The following is a 17,946-nucleotide window of genomic DNA, read 5'->3' on the forward strand; positions in this document are numbered from 1 at the left end:
ATTGATATTGATGTTGCTGCAATGTGTTGTCAGTTATTGGAATTTTCAGCTCTCAATTTTTTATGGTTTCTGTTTATAAAAAGTACACGATATCTTCAAAAGTGATTGTTATTGCATAACATAACGTAAATAAACAATTAAAAGTGAACTGCTTCCTGGTTTTTATTTCTTTTCTTGTTTCTGTCTTTTTTGTATATAGATTTAAATGAGTGATATACATGTACGTTAATGGTACAGAAAACGGATTATATCAAGAGATGAACATACTGTTTTTCAGCAATAGGAAAGTGTCTAAGCCATGAGCCTAAACAAAACATGTATTCCTTGATATAGGCAATCAAGGCGTCCAACGGGTACATTTGAAGTCATTTTTTTGTTAGTTTTATGTAAGCGATCATGAGTTAGTTGTGTCAATTATTAACATGGATATGTTCCTATTGTCGTTACCACAATCGAATGTAAACTTATGTAAAGAGTAAAATCACAAAAATACTGACAACCGAGGAGAATTTAAAACGGAAAGTCCCTAATCAAATGGCAAAAGTTCAAAGTTATCAAACGAATGGACAGCCACTATCATATTCCCCACTTGGTCGTGCGTTTTATTATGTTTAAATTGCATAACACGATGGCTGACAAATGTTGACCAGAAACTGCTATTTTTCCTGGAATATGTGAGTTCACCTCCGTTTTTGTTTTTTATGGGGGGGGGGGGGGTCGGGGGAAGGGGGTAATAAATGAATGCCCAGTAATAAGTTTCCTATGTAGTTTTTTGTGAACTTGTTAGATTCTTTCTCGTTTTTCGTTTTTGTCTTGATGATGTCGGGTTTTCTTCGACTTATCAGTTTTGAATGTACCCTCTTATGTGTTTGTGAATTTGTTTATCGCATATTGTTTCGTCTTTCTGCTGTATATCATATTTGTTTTGTATACTTTTCGTTTTAATTGTTTTGAATTTGTAATACTGTGATCTTTTAAAACTTTCAATGAAGTATGAGTTTTTCTCATTATTAAAGACCGTACAGTGACCTACAACAGATGCTAACTAAAAGGTAGTCATTTGTTTTTCAAATTAATACTATAAATAAGTTTGCTACCTCTATAGTTTTATAGTTGGGGAGTTTTTGCAGCTCATTTGATAATAAACGTGGTAAATGTATCATACGCTAAAGGGAGATAACTCTGGACAATCAGCTAAACGTTGTAATCAAGTTGTATTGTTAATTTGATATTGAGATTCCTAATTGTCACAACTCGTGTTTGTCAGTTTGTCAAACTGATGAAACTGCTATATATTCAATGAAATTTTTCCGAGAAATTGTGTGGTTCAAATTTTTTTTAAATTTCGATAGCTTTTTCAAATAAAAGGGTCAAAGTAAATATCCTGTTAAAATTTTTATGAAAATTAAACGAGCCAAATTAATTTAAGTAAAGGTGTTTGGTACCATCTTAAGTATAATAAAAATTTTAAAAAAAACACAGTCAAATGACAACAATTCCGAATTGTAAAGCTACTGAATGGTAAATACGCTACAACATACAGCCAGTGTTTGTATCAATTGAGGGCATTTAAATTGTAGAAACAACATATACATATCTGACATATACTCGTTTAAACTGAAATCATTTTGTTTTATATATATATCTGATTGTAATTGTTTCCTTTTTAATCTGTGTGTTCAAATGTTACGACGAATGAAAAATATCCGTCGTCACATGTGACACAGATATTCAATGAATGTCAACGTGATGGCGTCTGCAAATGTTTTGACTGGATGATTTTAACTTTACCACTTGGGAATTCTTTGTTTGGATGCTTTTTTGTGTGAAAAAAATAAGATTACAATTTTCACAAGGTCAACATTTTATTGTGATTTGAATTAACCTGAATTTCGCTTGAGTGTTACAACTTTTCGATCGAACTTTTTTATGGACATCGTTTGTTCTGTAATTCAATAATCTAATTAAGAAGACCTATCATATTAACGTCTTTTTATGTAATGTAAACATGATCTGATGTTTGAGAATTGCATTGTATTCGTCACACAGCTGTCTTTTATATCGATACGTTGTGTCTTTTGGTTAATAAAAAGTGAAAAAGTAAGCCATTCTCATCTGGTTTTAACAGTTTGTTTTCATGTTGCATTTATTCATTCCCATCACAGAGTAAAGGAGCACATGTTCAACAAGGACATAATTTTTAAGAGTTTAATTTGTCTGCTGCTTGGTCCGTTTCTGCGTGTGTTACATTTTATTGTTGTGTCGTTGTTCTCTTATATTTCATACCCCGATTTTGTTTTTTGTCCATGGATTTATGAGTTTTGAACAGCGGTATACTACTGTTGCATTTCTTTATCATTTACTAATTTCTTCAAGAAATGCCTGTACCTAGTCCAGAATATGACAGTAGCTTTCAATTTGATCCGTAGGTATATGTTATCTAAAGAATGATTTGTCATATTTAACTGGTATGGATTCTTCCTTTTGAGTTCTCTATTTTTGCTAATATTTTTTCTTCAATACACTTCGCACAAAAGATCTACTGAATTTTACATCTTGTACTCATTTATTTTAATTTGAAAATGATGCATGCAGTTATAAGATTTTGATAAGTTAATACCAAATATGTCTTGTCTCGGAAAACGCAAACACAACGTTACCATTTAACGTAAATGTTTGGCGGTCATATAATCATCTCAACATGCTATTATTTTACAAACAGAAAAATATGTATAACTTATGATTAAAATCATTTTCAATAATTTTGCAAATTTTACAATTATTTACATAATTTTCTGTCTGTTGATTTGCACTTTACCTTATTTTGTTTTTAAATTAAAAAGCGAATTTGAATTACAAAAATGTAAATGTCATTAGTTTTTGCAGATTATATTTTTCAGCAAATTCAAATGTCAAATTGTTATTTTGTTTTCAAAATGAAGAATTGATTTATAAATGTGTTTATTAATGGTACTTCTGATGGTTAATTTTTGTATTATAGCCAAATTTATTTAAATAATATTAAAGTTGATTGTAGTACAGCCCTTTACTGCTGTTTTACCGTTTGGCATTTCTTGCTATATAAAATAAACCAACTATATTTGGTTTCTTTAAAACCTGATGCATTTCCAATTAATAAGATCCTGTATTTTAAGATAGTTTGAATACTGATTATTTTTCAAAAGTTGTATTAATATATATAAATGTGTTATTTTTTCAGAAAGAATAATTTGATTTAAAATGTATTACGTCTTATGATACATTTTTTCCGTCAGCCCAATGACACAACTTTACGTTAGTTTGTATGGTTTACTCCATAAAAATAGAATTTATAATTAATTTGTTAAAGATGGCTGTTATATTATTCTGACATTTCGCATAACCTCCTTATGTGAAGCAGACTTTTAAATGACCAGTGTGCATATCATTTTAAAGCTAGTTCTAAATAGACAGAAAAAACATTCCATTATTAAGTGAACTTTAAAATCAAACCTTTCTATCGAATAAAAACAAAAGCTGACACAAGGGGAATAATGTTTGAATGTATCAACTATTGACGGTTGGCTTTAATGATTGCATTGATTATGTCAAAATATTCTTTGGAAAAACATAGAAATAGAGTAACGGGTTTCTTCCACGCAAAATGAATATTTAGAAGATTGTCGTACAACAATAAAAGAATAACAAGAAAAAAAATTTAAAAAAAACGATGACGTTTTACACCAGGAATAGTTTAGAAAGATTTTGACTTCATCAGATCATGACACGATGACGTCTGCATCAAAATATTGAGCATATCAGTATTGATTGTGTCAGTAGAAGTTGGACACAGCGTGGTATTATTGTTTAAGGAATAAGTTGCGATAGTGTCTTAAAAGAAAATAACATAAATTTCAATGCATCTTTCTTCAGGTTTCCTGGTATAAAAAACTACCTATCAATGTTGGCATAAAACCAATACTCATACCAAATATGCAAGTATATATATTCAAAGTCTCTTATCAAAATGTAAAATAAAGTATTAATGAATGGGTGTTTTTATAATGGCCCTGTTATATGTCCAAGGTCTGTAATAATGGTCGAGGAAGTCTGTTATGCCCCGTGGCAACGCAGAGGGCCATTATTACTGACCGAGGACATATAACAGGGCCATTATAAAAACACCCATTTCTTAATATATTTAATAACCAACTGAACAAAAGTATATGTGCTGCTACCAACTTGGTGTACTCTCTTACTCTTGACAGTTTAGTTTGGAAAAAAATAATTTGTACTTTACCATGATTAAGCTTGAAATATACCAAATATCCAAGATATAAAGTTGAAAGAAGTTATGTGTTGAAAAACAGGATGAATAGTGATCCCTGTATATGCTTCTTTATAACTCTTTAATGTTTGTTGCTGGTTACTAAATTAGACAAAATACAATTAAAAAGGTATTATACTCTTTACAACTAAATTTTATTAAATTTATTAAAAACCTAGTCCCTAACTGGGCTTAATACAGACAAACTGGGCATTTTTACAGTGCCATTACAGAAAAACAGGGAAATTACAGAAAATATGTAATTTTTAATAAATAGTCATTTTTGGCAATAATGTACTTAGTTGGTTAATAAGGCTTATATATACCATGACTTAGTGTGCATAATCGACAGATAAAGCCGATGCTATATTTAGTATATGAGAAACAAACCTTATTGAAATATATATCTACAATATAATATATAACTCAAACATTACATACAAAAAACTCTTCACCTATAAAGCTGACTTAATTTAAATCGGAAGTTAAATTTACAAACAAAATTTAGACTAAATGATTACATTAACCGCGGAAAATTTTGAAGCGGGAAAACCTAACACCAACTATGCTACATGTGACGAAACGCCCAGGAGAAAATATTGTCTCTCGGATGCGCTGCTCGTTTAAACGAACCAAATCACAATTAATATGGTTGTTTGGGTTCACATTGTGATTTGCATTGTATTTTATAAAAATAGCAATTAACATTCCCATTTAAAATAGGGAAAAGCCGACTCCCTCGAGACTTAATATTATGTTCTTCAAATGAGCAAAAAAGGTTACAAAAAGTATGACAAATGAATTAAACTCCCCACGATTTATAAATAACCTTTTTGCACTTTCAAAAGTTAACTTGACGAAAACATCAACAACAGTTATTGCACTTTCATATTTTTTTAGAATAAACATATTTTGTATAGCTGTCGTTAGTCGTGAGATGATTTTCTTCGTCGCCTGAATCTTTGGGTTTAAGAAATTTAACACAAATTAAACAAGGTAAATAGTATAATAACAAAGAAAAGGAACTCCAAGCAACTTCAAATGACATGATCAAAACATTAAAACACATCAAACGAATGGATAACGACTGTCATATTTCTGACTTGGTACAGGCATTTTTTTATGTAAATTTCTTCCTTTTGCTGTGTATATCCCAACCGTTGTAGAGGGATCAATATGAATCTACGAGTTCAAAAATGCATGAACCGATATATTCAGCTTTCTTGTCACACTCGGTTGTTTCTGATCGATACAAAAGAAAACTGATGACTGATGACTTCTATGTTATCGGCTTAAGAGACATACATAGAATAGCCAAGGTCGTGAAACCCGAATAATTAAATTTTAAATCTGACGTAAAATCATGGTTTATGATGAAAAGGTAACAACACTTATGCATTTAAGCATTTAAGCAACACTAATATTTGTTTTGAATGGAAACTATATGTGGGTCGACTCTTGTCTATTATATTATTTATTATAAGTCAGCATTTTTTATCATTTTAACCAGTTTCCGGCAGATGTCTTTTCCGGTATGTCATATATATAATTTATATAATATGATACGTTAAAAAATAATTGCAACGTCTTTATATTACATATACATGATAAAATACATATATATTTGAAAGGTGGTTATATTCGATATTGTTCTTAATTTTCGATAATGTTTATTATTATATCAAGTAATGAGAGATTCCGATCATAGTGTGACGTCTTCTAAATGATTGACATATTTTAATTTCAAGTTTAATAAACAACAGTTATAGTAAAAAGTAAAATATATTAAGACCACTTGATGTATATTGTTTTTTTTTTAAATGTTTTATTTTTGTTTGTTTGTATATATTTAACTCATTACTAAGCTAATAATATAAGCAACACGACGGGTGCCGAAGTGGAACAGGATCTGCTTACCCTTCTGGAGCACCCAAAATTTTGTTGGGTGTTGCTTAGTCTTTAGTTTTCTATGATGTGTCATGTGAACTTTTATTTGTCTTTTTAAGCCATGGTGTTGTCATGAATAAATAAATATTTTTCACCGGGCTTGTTTAAAAGATCAGCATGTTTAAATGCGTCTTAGTATATATTACCATGTATGACGACATGATAATCAATTAAAATGAGGAATGCTGATGCAGACATCTACCTACTACTAGTAATGAAATAAGTCCACAAAAAAATATTTTTTTATAGTGACAAACATTTTGGAAAAATAACAAATCATAAGGTTACTATTATAAATTGATACGTCTTGAGACCTATGAAGGTTAAAAGGAATGTATTATTCAATACGTGCCGTATTTGATCTTTTTTATTTCGAGAACCAAAAGTAAAATCAAAACAAAAACACGAACGCCACGGAAAATGACAAAGGGAAAGACCCTAATCAAATGAAAAAATCAAAAGCTCAAACATACACTATGGATAGCCACTTTCATATTCCTTACTTAATACAGGTATTTTCCTATGTAGAAAATTGTGGATCTGGTATTATACAATGTAGCTAGCTGAATCTCGCACTTGTATGACAGTAGCATTACATTTTATTATACTGACAACGATTTGTGATCAAAAGAAACAGGAATAAAGGTAAAAATGTCAAAATTCAAATAAAGCATTCAAAATTATGTTATCATCTTAATCACTATAAAACAAAGAAATATGTGACAAAGAAATAAAAAAGGCATACAGACAAAGCACATTATTCAAAATGAAAAACAAAATATAGCGTCTCAAACGAGTGGTTAGTAGATGAATCGTGCGTTTGAGTCTGGAATCTAATATGAATTCAATTACATACTATGATCAGAAAAAATGTATTATGATTGCTATTTCTATCATACAGTATCTTGTTTAGATGTCTCCATTACCATGATTACTGATTGGTTGCGATTTTCGATAGTGTCCTTTACCTGAGTTTATTTTATCTCGCTTTTTTTTCACGTGCCTCCATATAAAAAATGTTTTTTAGATGACCACATATTTTACAATGTCCACTAAATATGGGTTCATTTTGAAGATTGATTCACGCATTGTTTTACAGTTTGGGCTTTTTTGCTTGTACATAAACTCATCATAAATACCAGGACTAAATTTAGTATATACGCCAGACGCGCGTTTCGTCTACAACAGACTCACCAGTGACGCTCGAATCTAAAAAGTTAAAAAGACTTTTCAGCTTGTGTGAGTGCTATGTCACTTGCGTAGAGTAGTCTCATTGTCAATTACAACACATTTTTTCTTCTTTCCTATATGTTTCAGCTCAATACATGGAATTGATGAACGAAATTGTCTTTCAAGAGTAAACCAAAACAAACTGCAATGTTTTAAAGTACAATAAGGGCATGAAAGAATCTTTTTTTAATATTGATTTGCATTTTATTTCTCAGTGTATTTCCAAAAGACTAAGTCTTGACAAACTTGATTTCTTTTAAATTAGATTTTGAAAATCTACAGTTGGCTGTCAGACATATATATCTTAGTTTGAAACCCATTTTTATTTGTCTCGATATAAATGAAGGCATAAATGAAGTTGTTGCTTAAAATTTGATTTTGATCAAATTGAAATTTTTGAATTCCTTAAATCGTTTAAATAAAATTATTTGTAGTATATAATTTAAGTTAACCTTTAATCTTTATTAAATTGAAAATGTGTATACGCCACGAATCTAGCTCTTGTAATATTTGTCAAAAAACACTTTTCTTTCAAGGATGAAGTTATGTACTACATAATGTACGTTGAAACTATCGAACTACGAAATTACAATAAGAATTCATATGAAGCTGGTTCTCGTAAGTAATTATAAGTTGAAGGTCTTAGATAAAAAAAAAATTGTATAACAATTGGAACAGAAGAATAAATTGTAAAATATAAATCAGGGAGAGAAAAAAAATGCATTATATTGAATTTATAGATAGACATTTCAAATACGTATAAAAAAGAAGATGTGGTATAATTGCCAATGAGACAACTATCCACAAAATACCAAAATGACACAAACATTAACAATTATAGGTCACCGTACGGCCTTCAATAATGAGCAAAGCCCATAACGCATATAGTCAGCTATAAAAGGCCCCGATAAGACAATGAAAAACAATTCAAGCGAGAAAACTAACGGCCTTATTTATGTAAAAAAATGAACGAAAAACAAATATGTAACACATAAACAAACGACAACCACTGAGTTACAGGCTCCTGACTTGGGACAGGCACATACATAAATAATGTGGCGGGGTTACACATGTTAGCGCGATCCCAACTCCCCCCCTAACCTCGGACAGTGGTATAACAGTACAACATAAGAACGAACTATAAAAATCAGTTGAAAAAGGCTTAACTCATCAGATAGACAAAAAATAAAAGTGGACGTGGTCGGGTACTTATACATCCCGACCCCAAAAGACACAATGAACAGATATGAGAGTACACGCAGTTATCTGACAGCTAGTTCAAAGCCATTAACAACTAATAAAAAAATCATGCCTTTAAGACTAAGCAATCGATCCGAACACATCCAAAATACAGTGGATTTAGTGTAAAGACGTCATAAACAGCCAGAGAAAAACATGACATTGTGCAATGCCAAGTTACAGGTATCGACAGATTGTAGATCCATGAAAATGTATATGTATATAACATACTAGTAATATTTAGTAAGCTTTTAATCTACTTATAACAAAGTCAATATTTATACCAATAAAAACAATATTCAATGATCTTATCACAGTGTTGAATAGGTAACCTTTAAGAATAAGTTTATTTAAAGGAGCAACAAGTTTTCGATATTTCACTAAACAATTCAAAATTTGGTGACTATGTGGAACGCATCTATCCCATCGAATTGGAGATAAAGGATACTACAGATACAGTTAAGTCAGCTTCATATCTTGACTTACATCTAGAAATTGACAATGAGGGTCGGTTGAAGACAAAACTTTACGACAAAAGAGATGATTTCAGCATTCCAATTGTGAACTTTCCATTTCTAAGTAGCAACATTCCAGCAGCACCTGCATACGGGGTATATATCTCTCAATTGATACGATATTCCCGTGCTTGCATTTCCTATCATGTTTTCTTGATAGAGGGTTACTGCTCACAAGGAAGCTATCAAATCAAGAGTTCCAAATGGTGAAGTTGAAATCATCCCTTCGTTAATTTTACGGACGCCATCACGAGTTGGTTGACCGTTATGGAATAACCATTTCACAAATGATATAGGATATGTTCCTTACGTCGTAACTACAATCCCCTTCCCTTTCATGAATTTGACCTACCGAATTAGACTATTTACCGGATTTGTAATCACATAAGCAACACGACGGGTGCCGCATGTGTAGCAGGATCTGTTGACCCTTCCGGAGCACCTGAGATCACCCCTAGTTTTTGGTGGGGTTCGTGTTGTTTATTCTTTAGTTTTCTATGTTGTGTCATGTGTACTATTGTTTTTCTGTTTGTCTTTTTCATTTTTAGCCATGGCGTTGTCAGTTTGTTTTAGATTTATGAGTTTGACTGTCCCTTTGGTATCTTTCGTCCCTCTTTTACATGGATCATTTTTAAATTTCCGGGCACGGTTAACAACATTTCCGTACAAATGATGATGTGCTTTCCCGTTTGAAATAAGTTTTCTACAGGTACAACCAAACTTCAAAACAAATCTTTATATCTATGGAAAAATTTAGTACATATTATACTAAATGTGAAAGCGTTCTATTTTATGCTATGCGTCATGTATTATGGATCTCTTTCGATGAACTGCAGATGAACATATTGCTTTATTAAAGAGTTGGATTTTTATATTAATTCATTGAATAGTAGTAGTTTTGGTTCTGGTGCCTTAGTATTTCAAAGAGTTGTGTTATTTGCGAACATATGTTTTAAATGTCTCGACTGACGATAGTCTTGTTTATCATTTATGCTGAACATTCTGTTATCATTTCAAATTTGCGTTCGATGGCAATTGTTCACTATGATATTGTATGTCCTCTTTCTTGATTCGGTGGGTGGTGGTGCATGGCCGTTCTTAGTTGGTGGAGCGATTTGTCTGGTTAATATCGATAACAAACGAGACTCTAGCCTACTAAATACTCCACCAATCCCCATTTGCGTCGGCGCAACTTCTTAGATTCTTACTTCCAATTTTAGTTTGCTTTCCTTGTATTACAGTTTGTGTATTTTGTATCATAATCATTCGTTTTAATTACTAAATTAAAGGCATTATTTATGTGGAATGTTTTATTGCCAAAGGACCGATTTTGGCTTCAAATTTCAGGTTCATTTGACGAAAGATGTTGACAACTTTTTAAAGACTGAAGTGGATATTTCATTTGAATCAATTAACAATTAAACTCAGTTAGTCATTAAAAACGATCCGATTCAAGCTCGAATATGAAAAATCTACCAAATATGCCAAAAAATTACACTTTTTATATGGTTTTTGTCAAAAATGAAAGTGGCCGCATCCGTGTTCATCCTCAACCTTTATATATGTTATGTATTATCATCAATATTACTTACATTTTAATATTTAGGATGAACACGAATGCGGCCACTTTCGTTTTACACGAAAATCGTCTGAAATTTTACTAAAATGCTAAAATTGTGAAGATTTCAGTAATAAAGAATGACTTAATGGTGCATGTACACATATATGTACATCGTATTGTAAAAAAAACAGGCGATATGTATGTACCAGAAGCATTCTACTGTCCAATAAATGACTAAAAGTTTACATTTTAACAATTTTGTAAACCTGCTATATTTTGGGACCAAAAAAAGGTCTTACTGGACCTACTCCTTTTTAGTAAGAAAACGTGGCATTGTGTGCGATCAGAATCAAATGTTTTTCTCATTTCTGACGAATATAGTTGGGATAGGACGTCTCTAATGTTGTTATAACTTGTATCCAATCCCTTTTGCTACTTTTGCAAATAAAATATGTGTAAACTAAATATAGTTATAACAAGAATGTCCTTATGAACTTTGTTTGACCATCAATTTTACATACGGAAAAAAACCGAATACAATGTTTCATGTTACATATACTTCATCTTATATTCTTACGATACACCAATAAAACAACAAACACATGATTAAAGAAAATAACACAAAAAAAAAGCTCTGTTTCTTTGAATGCAAACAGATTTCAAATTGATTAATCCGGAACAAGAAATTCATCTACCGTACATGTGTTTCCAAATATTATGCATTTTTTTTAAGAGGGCATACATGTTATTGGTGCGGGGTTTTTCTTACATTAGTGTAATCCATTATCTTCACTTTAGTGCAACGGAGAAGATGTTTTTAGAATTAGGAAATTTTATTTGCAATTATTTCCATGAAGAAATTAATGCGGTAAAATTCAGATCAAAAATACTAGGAACATGAAAACTAAAATCGAAAAAATGAAACTGACATAGTTTTAACAAACAAAAATATCAGTCAAACAATAAGACACGAAACACAGCATAGAACACTGAACAAAAAACCTACACAAACACCTATGGTGATATCAGGTGCTCCGGAAAGGTAAGTAGACACTGATCCTTTTGTGGTACCTGTCGTGTTGCTTTTGTAATAAGTCTTATTTGGAAGGCCACACTCGGCAGTAGAGGTGTGGGTTGTAGTTACACTAGGAACATATCCGTTATCACCCTCGAAACAGATATCAAATAACAGTCATACAACTTGTAATGGTGTTTGTAAAACTAACGAAAGAATGATTTTAAAATCACCACCTGGACTTGGTTTAATAGCTTCCTTGTGAGCCTTAAACCTCTGTTAGGAAATCAAGACAGGAAATCAAGATAGGAAATCAAGATAGGAAATACAAGCTTAGAATACCATATCAACTTAGAGACATATACTTTATATGCAGACGCTGCTGGAACCTTAATACATAGAACTGTAAAACTCACAATTTGAAAGCTAATCACATCTCTTTTGTCCTCAAGTTTGATTTCAAACGACCCTCAATGTCATTGATAGATTTAAAGAGGATATGAGTCAAAACTGACTGGACCTTTAGTTTCCTTTATTTCAAATTTGATGGGAGAGATGCGTTCAACATAGTCACTGATTTGTTTTAATTATGTAGTGACAGATCTTTATTTACACCTATATCATATCATAATAAGTTACAAACTTGTAGGTGCTAGACATAATGACATCACAACATTTTTAACACCTACAATATTATTTGGGTTTTATGTTTCTCCTCATGGTTCAATATGAGTTATCTGGTTGTACGGGATATGTTTTCTGTGAACCTTTGATAGTTGGTTACATTCACGTCATTCTGTTTCTGAATGAAAGTAATCTAGTTGACAATCATATCACGTCTGTTTATTTCTATATTAGTAAAAGGGTTTATTTTCATATGACGTACACAGTAATAAATATAATGTGATAATTCACTTCATTCTACCACAAAGGTAACCAAAGAAGGAACTCTGATTTGAACAGACCAATTAGGGTCAACCACTATAAGCGAGAGTATTGGGCGCCCGCTTACATGTTTCATTCACCACATTATGTATTTTCATATCCAAAGTCAGGAGCCGGTAATGTCGCGGCTTTAGTTAATACAAGGTTCAAACCACCATTTTCTACATTTACAAATGTCCGTTCCAAGTCAGATATATGACAGTTGATGTCAATTCGTTTAATGTGATTTATCATTTGATTTTGCCATTTGATTCAGGACTTTCCGTTTTGAATTTTCCTTGAAGTTCAGTGTTTGTGTGATTTTACTTTTTTGTATATTGCTAAATATTATATTGTTTTGTACATTTATATGGTCTTTAATTTCCTATTAATTGTTTGTCCTTTGTCTTGTCGGACCATTTCATACCTCACTATGAGGTTCCGATTTTGCTCACTTTAGGAGATATAGTTGCTGTTTTAACGTTATTTGTGTCTCTTTGCATCCATCCCATATCTTAAATATCTCTAAACACTTAAATTTAGTAACTACGATGCTGTTATTTCCTCAGAAGAAAATGGTATCTCGTTGAATTGCTTCTAAATTGTTTATCTGTTGTTGCCTTAACCATATATATATATATATAATCTAGAATATTTCCTAGCTTACTATGGGGTATATATTTTGCTCACTGTATGAGATCGTACAGACAGATCTAATTGCTATTTAAACAAAATTAAGATAAAATGTAAAATCACAAAAATACTGAACTTAGAGGAAAATCAATTCGGAAAGTCCATAATCACATGGCAAAATCAAATAACGAAACACATCAAAAACGAATGGACAAGATCTGTCATATTCCTGACTTGGTACAGGCATTTCCAAATATAGAAAATAGTGGATTAAACCTGGTTTTATAGCGCTAACACTCCCACTTTGATGAGTCTCATCAAATTCCGTTAGATTTACAACGATGCATGAACACAACAGACACAATAGATAAAATAGTTAAAATATGGGTACAGCCGTCATGATCGTGTAAAAAAATTAAAAGAGACAATTTATCAGAACACAAAAACATCTATCTACAAACGCATTCATTGATTTGCGTGTATGACGTCAAACAATTATATACGTCACATATATAAATATACTAGTAGAATACAACATGTTCAGTTTCAAGACTGTGTTAAGCATGTTTGCACTAATTTTTAAAACTAATACATACATCAAATTAACATTGTTTACAACCTGACTACATTTTATCATTTTCTATATTATGTCTCGCCCTTGCGATTGAAAATTTAAAAAAAACGAACAATTTTGGGACATAGTTATTACGCCTTTCATGCATTTGACACATTTGTATAACGTCACAAGAAACGCAAAAAGTAGATACCATCTGACATTTCTTTCCTGATATTTATATTAAAGATTTTACTACTTAATGTGGGAAATCATTTTGCATCTACTATTCCTTAGGGTGCATCTGATGTGACGTTTATTCTAGCTAGGTCCTTACATGGCGCATTACTTTGTAATTCTCTGTTTACACATAATTAAACAGACAGTTTTACAAAACACTTGAGAATTAAGACTTGATGCTTGTCGTAGACTCTCTTCCTCAATTGACCGTCACAAATATTAATCAGGTATTTAATTCCCTATTTTCTCCAAGAAATATTTTATTTTAAGGTTCTTCTATTATCAAGTTCAATCCCAAGATACTTCAATCATTAATCAAAATAGTGAAGCATGTGGACGGCATAAACGTCTTGTTATAAACGCTTTAACAGATAAAATTAAATCTCTTGATACTGCTTACATTAAACAAAAAGGAGTAAATTACATAGTAATAAAAGTATTAGATTTGCAAAATGATCAATGATGCTGAATTTTCTTTCTGCATGACTTCATTATCAATCATATCTTTCCAATTATCAATTGACCCTGGTCTAAGGTGTTATCGATAATCTTACAAGCGGACATGTATGAGATATTCAACATACGTAACGTTTACAGGTGATTTCAGCTAATTAGGTCCTGTAATAAGAAAATAAATGAGAATAAGTCACGTGGTTATTTTCAATATGAAAGCTGGAATTGAAACTGTGCTTTCATTTGGTGAGGACATCTGATCTGCAGACACTCTAAGTAAGTCTTAATTTTACTTTTACATTTATTACAATATTTGTATTTATCTTTTAATACTTATTCAAAAGACAAAACTATTTCTTATTCATTCAATTAAAAAGTTAAAAGTTCTTCCTCAATAATTCATTATTCCAAGAACCTAAGTGATATCTTAATTTTACTTAAAATTCTAACAATAATTATATTTATGTTTCAGTCCTTATTTAATAGACAAAAACATACATTTCATTCAATTATAAGGTTTAAAGATTTAACTTTATTGATTCTCCCACGACCCTTTTAATAATAATATTTCATTAAGAGATGCAATCCGTGGATTAATATATTATTCAACATGTTTGCATATAGAAATTATCAGTTGAATAAGCCTTAAAGGCAGACAAACGCATTAAATTATGCAAGATGATACAAAAAGTACATTTAGTTCACATTTCAATAAAAAAAAACTGTAATGTTTAAAGTGTTTTTTATTGACACTTTGTGTTTAAACAGAAAATTGCCGGCAATGTTCACGTATTTGTTACGTTAAATAATTTAACTGTCCTACAAATAAGTTGTTGTTTTTTTAAATGTACTTACATACTTTTGCTTAAAACAAGACTTAACCAGTGAAAAATGTAAGAAATTGGTAGTAGGGATCTGCCCTCAAATCATTGCATAAGGAATATGACTGTTTAACCTTAAACACTGAAGAATAAAGATGAGAAAACTTATATCAGAATCGGAATGTATAAAAAAAAATCATAAGATATGTAATCTTCTATCGAAGCAGTAATGAAAGAAATATTTTGAAACATATAACATTCAATATAACAATGGCAGTCACTTGTAAATAAATAACATTCCATCAAAGGCCAATACCGATTTTTACAAATGGCATTGATTTCTTTGATATTCTTTCAAGTTGTCACATTGCTGTTCCATATTACTCTTTGACTATAGTTTACAAAGACCTATTTAGATATACGAAGATGTGGTAGTACCTATTTGAACAGAAGTGATATTGGTACATAATGTAGTTTCGGTAGATAATTGTAGAAGTATTAAACCAGGAGTGAGCTCCCTTTGTTAAAATGCTTCAAACTAACGACTGTTATGTATGCATGCATCAGTTTATGCCTTAACTGTATTTGGCAAAACTTTCAGAAGTTGTTGGTCCATATTACTCTTCACCATGTTCAACTTCGTACTTTGTTTGGCCCTTTTAACCTTTTTGATTCGAGCGTCAATGATGAGTCTTTTGTAGTTAAAACGCGCGTCTAGAATTTATACAAAATTTGGTCCTGGTATCTATGATGACTTTATGTATACCTCTTTTAGAACCAAGTACAATATGGTATCAATATCAGGTAACGAAACTAGTCTAAATGGGTATACAATAATAAAGCAATGGTTTAATCAGTCCATTAGTCAGCACTTCTGTGTTGACATGAATTATCATTGGTCTAACTTATAAATAATCTGTTTTCAAAACTTTGACTTTACTTAACACTGAGGCTTTTATACATCCGGAATAGATTACCTTAGCTGTATTTAGCAAAACATTTAGGGGTGTTTGGTCATCTGTACTCTTCAACATCGTGCTTAATTAAGCCATTGTATCTGGGTTTTTTTTATTCGAGGGTCACTGACGAGTCTTTTGTAGATAAAAAGCGCATCTGGCTCCAATACACAATTATAATCCTGGTCTATAATATAAAAAAGAAGATGTGATAACTGTCTATAAGAAACCAAAATGATACAGAAATTAACAACTATAAGTCACCGTATGGCCTTTAACCCTGCGCAAAGTCAATACCCCATAGTCAGCTATAAAAGACACAGAAATGACAGTGTAAAACAATTCAAACGAGAAAATGACTGTATTTACCGTATCTTCACTGATAACTAAAACTGTAGAACAATGACTTGGGCAGTGGCAGCTCAAATTTGGTAGTCGTTGATGATAATAAATTGTTCTTGTTAATGCATTTAATTTGTGTCTTTAATTTCCCGATATGATATGATGTGTTTGACACTTTTTATTAATGGGGTTAAATATTTACGCAATCGCATAGTAAAGTTCCCTATCAGCAGTTTTCTACTGCACTTTTCAAAAAAATGTATCCACAGTTTTATTAAAATGCCTATTGACGTCAGTTTTTCTTTTAGATCATTATTGCAGGGTGGTATGAAATTTCAAGTCAACTGAAAATGTTTTAACATGATTCAAGAACTAAAATAATATTTTGAAATGTGCCTCTGTCTAACTGCAAGTATCTCATGCATATCAAGGACGAAAAATAAAAAATATAAAAACAACCTGAAATAGGACTATCCTGTATCAATCTTGATGATGACTTGAATTTTACTTCCATTGGACGAAGCAAGAGGATATATATATAAACTCATCATAGATATCAGAATTAAAATCTTATATTTACGCCAGACGCGCGTTTCGTCTACAAAAGACTCATCAGTGACGCTCGAATATAAGATTAATAATATAGCTTCTGAAAAAAACTGCAAGCTGAATTATACAAATCTTCAAATTTCGAATAGTTTTACATGAAACATGATGTAATTCATTTATGAGAGGTAGTCATAATTTATATAGCCACTTACGATTATGATAAACTGATAGGTCAACCAAATAGTAATTATTTTCGAATTATAATGCACTATGTTTATAAGTATAGTATTGTTGTATGTCATGTATTAGGCAGAAAAAGTTTTATCAATACCAAGACAGTGTTGTTCAGTTGATTTGTTATTTTACTTTATACAATTATATAAGTAATTACATGCAGTTGATAATGGAAGGTGTTTCATTGCTTCTCGTAAAATATGTATATTTTTTCAGCTAATCAAGTGTAATTAAGGAATGACTGTAATATTTTTTCTGTCTATGAAGAAATAACGTAAAAAATTTGGTGCACACTGAATAACGCGCGTAGCGGGTTATTAAACAGTGTGTACCACATTTTTTGTGTTATTTCGAATAGACAGACAAAATATTACAGTCATTTCTAAAATTTAATTCTAAATTCCATTTTAAACCGTAGAAAACCATGA

General features: G+C 31.1%; 1 protein-coding gene across 1 annotated transcript in view; it reads left to right on the top strand.

The window, feature by feature from the left end:
• Positions 1 to 14,866: 14,866 nt before the first annotated feature.
• Positions 14,867 to 17,946, top strand: part of LOC134693064 (feeding circuit activating peptides-like) — a 28,696-nt gene continuing 25,616 nt past the window's right edge. The window contains exon 1 of the mRNA XM_063553768.1: positions 14,867 to 14,892. The gene's annotated coding sequence lies outside the window, so the exon portion shown is untranslated. The remainder of the gene's footprint in view (positions 14,893 to 17,946) is intronic.

Source organism: Mytilus trossulus, chromosome 12 (genome assembly GCF_036588685.1).
Source record: "Mytilus trossulus isolate FHL-02 chromosome 12, PNRI_Mtr1.1.1.hap1, whole genome shotgun sequence".
NCBI classification, from domain to species: Eukaryota; Metazoa; Mollusca; class Bivalvia; order Mytilida; family Mytilidae; genus Mytilus; species Mytilus trossulus.